This window comes from Gastrolobium bilobum, unplaced genomic scaffold (assembly GCF_033153095.1).
Source record: "Gastrolobium bilobum isolate Gb01-03AN ecotype WA unplaced genomic scaffold, APGP_CSIRO_Gbil_v1 utg21897, whole genome shotgun sequence".
NCBI classification, from domain to species: Eukaryota; Viridiplantae; Streptophyta; class Magnoliopsida; order Fabales; family Fabaceae; genus Gastrolobium; species Gastrolobium bilobum.
The window spans coordinates 130,463-137,841 of record NW_026900159.1 but is presented as its reverse complement, the minus strand read 5'-3'; positions in this window follow the sequence as shown (position 1 = coordinate 137,841).

Sequence of the window (7,379 nt, the reverse complement as noted above, 5' to 3'; positions counted from 1 at the left end):
ACATATACCTGAATAGTGTACATAAAACCATAATTACACATTTGTATAACAAGTTAAAATAGCAAAGATAGTCGATGTACATATGTATTCAGTTTAAATTTACCAGTGTAAATCAGCATGTACTCAATCATTTTGGATAAACTAGTATAACCAAAAAGTACACATATACCTCCATAGTACCAATGAAAGCAACATTACACATTTTTTGGACAAGTTTAACCAGTAAATCCAGCATGTACAGACCTATACACATTAAATATACCAGTGAAAACAGCGTGTACAAGTTTTTATAAATTTAAACCAATAAAATCATCAAAAGTACATGTCTACTTTTGCATGCATGACTTCAATTTTCTTGTTACAAATAAAAGTTATGTAGTGATGTGATCAAAAACCACCACTAACCCGGAAGCTTTGCACAAAATAATACAAAATAACAACCATGTAAAGAACATGTAACTGTAATGAACCAAACTATTATCATATTCCTATTTCTTCATCCTCAGTTAGATTAGCATGCAAATTTAGATTGTCATCATCTGTGGAAGGTCTTGATAATTGAACAGGTATTGTGTCATCCACAACAAGATGGTCCAAGTTCTGTGATGGAAATTGGCTAGTCCATGTCATAATATCTTCACCATCTCTACTACTTGAATAGCTTCTAGTGTCAAACGTTCCATAAACCCCACTATTTTGAGTTTTGAGGTTGTTGTCTCTTTCTAAGGTACGAAATTTCATGCCATTTACATTAAATGCTTTGAATTTTCTAGCTTGATACAATGGACCTTTTGCCAGGGAAAGCATGATAGCTACGTCTGGTTGTTCTATATTGTTGACATCTACAATAATCTATATCACAATAAGTAGTAATTAAAATGTTAAGTATTTTATATTAAAGTTTAAGTATTTTATATTAAAGTTTACACTATAGTTGAATAAACTAATATGTGATACATTACTCACACGTTTAGAGAACCATTCGACAAACTCCTTATGCACCCGCTTATCTATCTCTGCTTGATTTCGACTAGTTCTCCTTAGTTGCCTTTTAACATCGGTCCTAAATTCCCTAAATAAATAAATGACTTTATACTTAATATCATCACCACTTACTGAATGACAAGAAATTATATATAAAATACCTACGTACTTACTGAAGATATCTTTCAACAAGTGGGCAATTGGTAAGCACATGTCTATGCACTTGTAATCTTTCCATGTTAGTTAGATTGAAAAATGTTGATGCACCAATTGGCTTACCTACTTGGGGAAATAATTCCTCTACACGCGTTTGTGGCTGTGTATCAACATGAGCATCATCAACACGACTTGTTCGATTCCATCGAGTCTCGATATTGTCCAAGTATCTTGAGCAAAATGTTAGGATTTCTTGCATAAGGTACCCTTCTGCAATTGACCCTTCTGGTTGTGCCCTATTACGAACATATGATTTCAATTGTCCTAAATACCTTTCAATAGGATACATCCACCTATAGTGAACGGGACCTCCAAGCTTAGCTTTTTCAGCAAGATGAACTATCAAATGGACCATGACAGTGAAAAATGAAGGTGGAAATAACATTTCCATGTGGCATAAGGTTAACACAATTTGACGTTGCATATTATCCAAATCTGTAACGCTCAACACCTTACCACAAAGTTTCTTGAAAAATGAGCATAATTCAATCAAAATGCTAGATACATTATCAGGTAATGATATTCGCGTTGCCAACGGTAGTAATTGCTCCATCAATATATGACAATCATGACTTTTCAACATCTCACTGATTCACATAGAATCAACATCAATGCACCTAGATATGTTGCTAGCATAACCATCGGGTACTGTGATGTTCCGCAATGTCTTCAGAAAAGCCTTCTTGCCTTGATTGGTCATTGTATACACTGCTAACAGATATTTCCCATTCTCATTTGGCCAAAGGTCATGCTTGCATTCCATTCTTTGTAGATCTCGTCTAGCATTCAAATGATCTTTTGATCTTGAGGAATCATTAAGCAAGGTGTAAATGATATTCTCGCACGCATTCTTCTCAATATGCATCATGTCAAGATTGTGACGCAATAGATTATGTCTCCAATATGGAAGCTCAAAAAATATGCTCTTTTTCTTCCATTGTTGGGCATTGCCTTGTGTATCACGATCACCAGCCCGTAATCGTTTCCCTCTTCCACCAACGGCAGTTGTTCGTCCAAAGCAGACATTAACATTTTGGACTTGTTCAAGAATTTCACAGCCAGATAATATCCTAGGAGGATTGCGCAGTTCTTGCTTTCCATTAAATCTAACCTTGTTCAATCTAAACCGGTGTCTATGTGGAAGAAAACGACGATGGCCCATAAAACACCACTTCTTACTATGATAAAGCCGATAAGGCTCAAAGTCAAAGTTGCACACTGGACAAGCTAAAGCAGTGTATGTGTTCCACCCAGATAGATTACCCAAACCAGGAAAATCACTAATCGTCCACAGTAAAGCTGCACGTAACTTAAACATCTCCCGTGTTGAAGCATCATAAGCATCTACCCCGTCATTCCATAGTTCAATCAACTCTTCCTTTAGCGGTTGCAAGTACACATCGATGTCATTCCCAGGCATTTTTTCCCAGGTATTATTGTTGAAATGATAAATGATGTGGACTTCATACATATCCAAGGAGGAGTATTGTACACGATTAGAATGATAGGCCAAATGCTATAGCTAGAGCTCATATTACCAAACGGATTAAAACCATCCGTAGCTAAACCAAGCCGAACATTGCGTGCGTCTGATGCAAATGAGGTATGCAAAGAATCAAAATTCTTCCAAGCTTCTGAATCTCTAGGATATCGCATATTTCCATCATTACCACCATCTGTAGCATGCCATCTCATGTCATTGGCAGTCTTTGAAGACAAGAACAATCTTTGTAATCGTGGTTTAAGTGGAAAGTAACGAACAACTTTGGCAGCCACTTTACGCTTGGTATTTCTATGTTGTGGGTCACCTCCTTTGGCAGGTGGTTTCCATCTAGATGTGCTACAGACCTTGCAAACTTAGAGATCTACATTGTTCTCGCCCCAATACAACATACAATTTTTTGGACAAGCATGTATCTTCTGGTAATCTAATCCCAACTTCGTAATAGTTTTCTTTGCCTCATAAAAGGAATTTGGAATTTTTGCATCAGGAAAAGCATCGTGCAGTAGCTCCAATACCAAAGTCATAGCCTTGTCACTCATCCTAGTCAAACACTTTATATGATATAACTTCACAATAAAGGAAAGCTTAGAATATTTGGTACTCCCTTCATACAAAGGCTGTTCTCCATCTTTGAGTAATTCGTAAAAATCATCCCCAGCAAAACCTTCTTCGTGTCCATTATTTGGCAAATCTTCAGCATTTTGCTGCCCATCCACCCCAAAAGCATCATTTACCATGTTTCTTATGGGATCCTCATGGACACTCTTGTCTTCTGGTACATGTAATATATCTGCATCACTAGCATTGCTGGTTTCTCCGGCACATGCACGTGTCTCTCCGTGAAAAACCCAAAAAAGGTAGCCTTCCGGGAATTTTGTGCAAATTAAATGGTCATACACAACTTCTCGTGGATGCTATTTTCTAAAACCGCAACCCGAACAAGGGCATAGTATCAAACCCTCAGCGGAGCTATTTCTTACAGCAAATTCAATAAAAGCTCGTACTCCTTGTTCGTATTCAACTGTATTTCGTGGTTTTGCAATCCATGATTTATCCATCCGCACTGAAAAAAAAACAATTCAGTGTTGTAAGATGTGGGTATATATCACCGGTACTCATTTACAGTGTGTATTGGTAACCATAACTGTTCGGTGATATTTTGGTTTGGGGATAACTTACTAGATTTAGGTTTACGGTTAGGTGGGGCTGTGATTATTATGATTACAGCGCACAAAGGCCTAATTGGGACTATGCAATTTAATTGCAATGGTCATTACATACTTGTAGTGTCGGAACTTCAAGTGGCTGAAGTTCCAACACTACATATATCAATGTATACTACTACAACTATCAAACACCAACAATCAACCATCATTGAAGAACAAGCATTCAGTGCATACATTTAATTAACTTTTTTCTAACACAAAGTGAATTCATTTCATACCAGATTGTGAGTTCCTTTTGTTCCATTGATGTACTGCTTAAGATATTGAACAACACTGATTCTTAACTGCAACAATAAGAAATAATTAGGGAAACTAAAAAATTACAAAACTGAAAACAAGATAAGCCACAGAACTTAATTATATAACTCACAAAACGAAAAACGACAAAATGAGGAAAACAAAAAATTTAAAATGAGTAAGGTTTATATGTTACTTTAATTTCAATAAACGTTACATGCATCATCCTTGTTATTTTAGAAAAAATTAAAATTGAAAAAGTAGGATAAATAAAGCTAACATTTTTTATTACATTTTTCTAACTCATTCTCTTATATAAGAATTAATTGAGCTTGAAGTAAAAGGGAACCTGTTCCTTCCATTCATCATCAAACAGGAAAAACAAATTTTAAAAAAAAAGGTCAAAAGGAATCAAGAAGCACAGAGCTGATGTCTGTTAAAATATCTGCCCTCTTTTTATAGACAACGAGATAAGCCACAAAAGTTAATTATATAACTCAGAAAGAGAAAAATGACAAAATGAGGAAAACAAACAAGATTTTGGTAAGAAAAATTAATTTTTTTACAACAAGGGGAAAAATAGACGCTAACTTTACAAAGGGCAAACAACTTGAAACAATTTACACATGCAGCAAAATAGATAAGAGGGATAATCCAAACTTGTCCACCTGAAGAGCCGAAGAACTTTCCAAGTGCGCAAAAATCAAAAAAAGTTGGAAGCCTTCAAACACTACAACAATAGCATTACATCAAAATGAAACAATGTAAGACTGCCAATGGGGGTTAAGGCGAAAGGGGATGGAAACAGATAAAATAAGGTACTTATGTTGCATTCGCTGACCTTCGCTTGTCAATGAATACAGAACAGACCAACAAGCTGATCCTGTGGACCTGAAGAACGAAGATCTTTCCACGTGCAGAACAAGAGGTTCGAACCCTGCAGAAAGTATAATAATAGCAATAAATAAAAAAAGAATCAAAGGAAAATGTCAATGGGGGTTAGGGCAAATGAGGAAGGAGATACATATGATTTATTTCTCAGACCTTTGTCTATCAATGGGGGTTAGGGCAAAACGAGATAAAGCTACCACCTGTGAGGGAGCATATTTGGCTGAGTGTGAAGATATATAATGTGACCCTAAACTTAACTAATATGCCCTGTCCATTTTTTGACTCAAAGTGTGACTTTCGAGGAAAAGCTAAGAGGGAATAGATTTTTCACAAGGGAGGGAAAACTATCCGCCTCGCCAAAAGCACCAAAACAGTATGTGCGTTTAATTTAATAAAATATGGTCTTCATAACATAACAAACTAGGGATGGCAAAAATGAGCCAACCCGTCGGGTTGGCTCGTAACCCGCACAAAACGAGCCGGGTTGGGTTGACAAAAATGAGCTGCCAGCTCGATTTAGCCCGACCCGAGCCAACCCGAGCTCAAACGAGCCAGCTCGCGGGTTGAACGAGCCAGCTCGCGGGTTACTCTTTTTTTTTTTTTTTTAATAAAATACAATGGACTTTACTGATGGATTCTCCACTGATGGACTTTACTATATTGGTCGCTTTTGCAGGTCCTTTTTTTTCATGATTGGCTTTTGATTTTAGATGCTTATCGTTGAAATATATAATGGATTTCTTTTATTTTTTATTTTTTGGCTTTATATACGTTTTATGGTTATCGTGAGTTAGAGTAATTCAGAAAATCATGATAAATGACTCATGTGATTAGTGGAGTGGTTTGTGTTTCATTTAATGTTTTTGGATTTTGTAAACTACTCTACTTGTAGTTGGACTGCAAAATACAATAATTTTATACAGGAGAACAAACCACAAAAATTAAAGTTTTTGAGCCAACCCGCGAGACAACCAGCGAGCCAATATTTTGAGCTAACCAACCCGCGAGCCAACCCACTAGCATCATTTCGAGCTAACTCGCGAGCTTTTTTTGAGCCAACCCGTGAGCTTTTTTACGAGCCAACCCGCGAGCTGATTATCGAGCCAACCCGCGAGCCAACCCTAACCCGGCTCGGGTCGAGCCGGGTTGGGTTTTCTGGCTCATTTTTTTTTTCGAGCCAACCCAACCCGACTCATTTTTTTCGGGCTGAATGCGGGTCGGGCCGGGTCGAGCCGGGTTGGCCCGTTTTGCCAACCCTATAACAAACCATGCAGGTTAAGTGGCAAAGCCATACGATATTCCTTGTATGAACGTGGGTTCGAATCCTCAATGCATACATTTTGAATTCACTATCATGTATATAATTTTTACACTTGGAATAAATCATATGATGTTATATATATATATATATATATCATAGTAGTGAATATATACTATATTAATATTACGTATATAATTATAATAAATACAAGATATTTTTAAACTTACTATTAATATATAATATTCATAAAAATAAATAACACATATTTAAGTGTTAATAAAAAGTATTAATATAAGTAATGGGTATATGAAATATAAGTTATTTTATACATTAAATCTAAGGAAGTAATTTTTATATATTCATAAAGCATAAATAAGTGAAATATTAAAAGTAATAACATAATTATAAATTTTCTCGGTAATAATTATTTATTATTATTATTTATGGAAAGCATATATATATATTACAACCATTAAAAACTTATCTCATGTACACACAAAATGGTGGGACCATCGTTTCTAACAAAATGTAAATAATAAAAGGAAAAAACTATTTTTATGTTACATAAGATATATTTTCTCTCCTACACACTCTTCGATAACTGTCTCACCTTTTTCTTTTCTTTTCTTTTTTCAGATGGTGGAGCCCACAAATTTATCTCTATGACATGAGATAACTATCTCCTTTAACATGAGATTAATAAAACCCATAACAAAATGAGGAAAGAAACACACAACTCCATGTATGTGCAGGAAAGACACCTTCTCACATGTGATAACCGTTAGATCAAAAAAAGATCAATGGTGTCACATGCTTATAAATCAGAGTCGTTGATCTTTTTTCATCTAACGGCTATCAGATGGGGCGTCAAATTTCAAATTTGACACTGCTGTCAAAGAATCCTACCATGTAGATGGGGAATTAAGGTAATTTGACACAGCTGTCAAATTTCATCTTTGGTGAGTGTGGTAGACATACTAAACACACAACACATGTAGATAAAGGTAATTCCCATAATTTATATGCACTAACCATATAATAATACAGAAGTATATATATA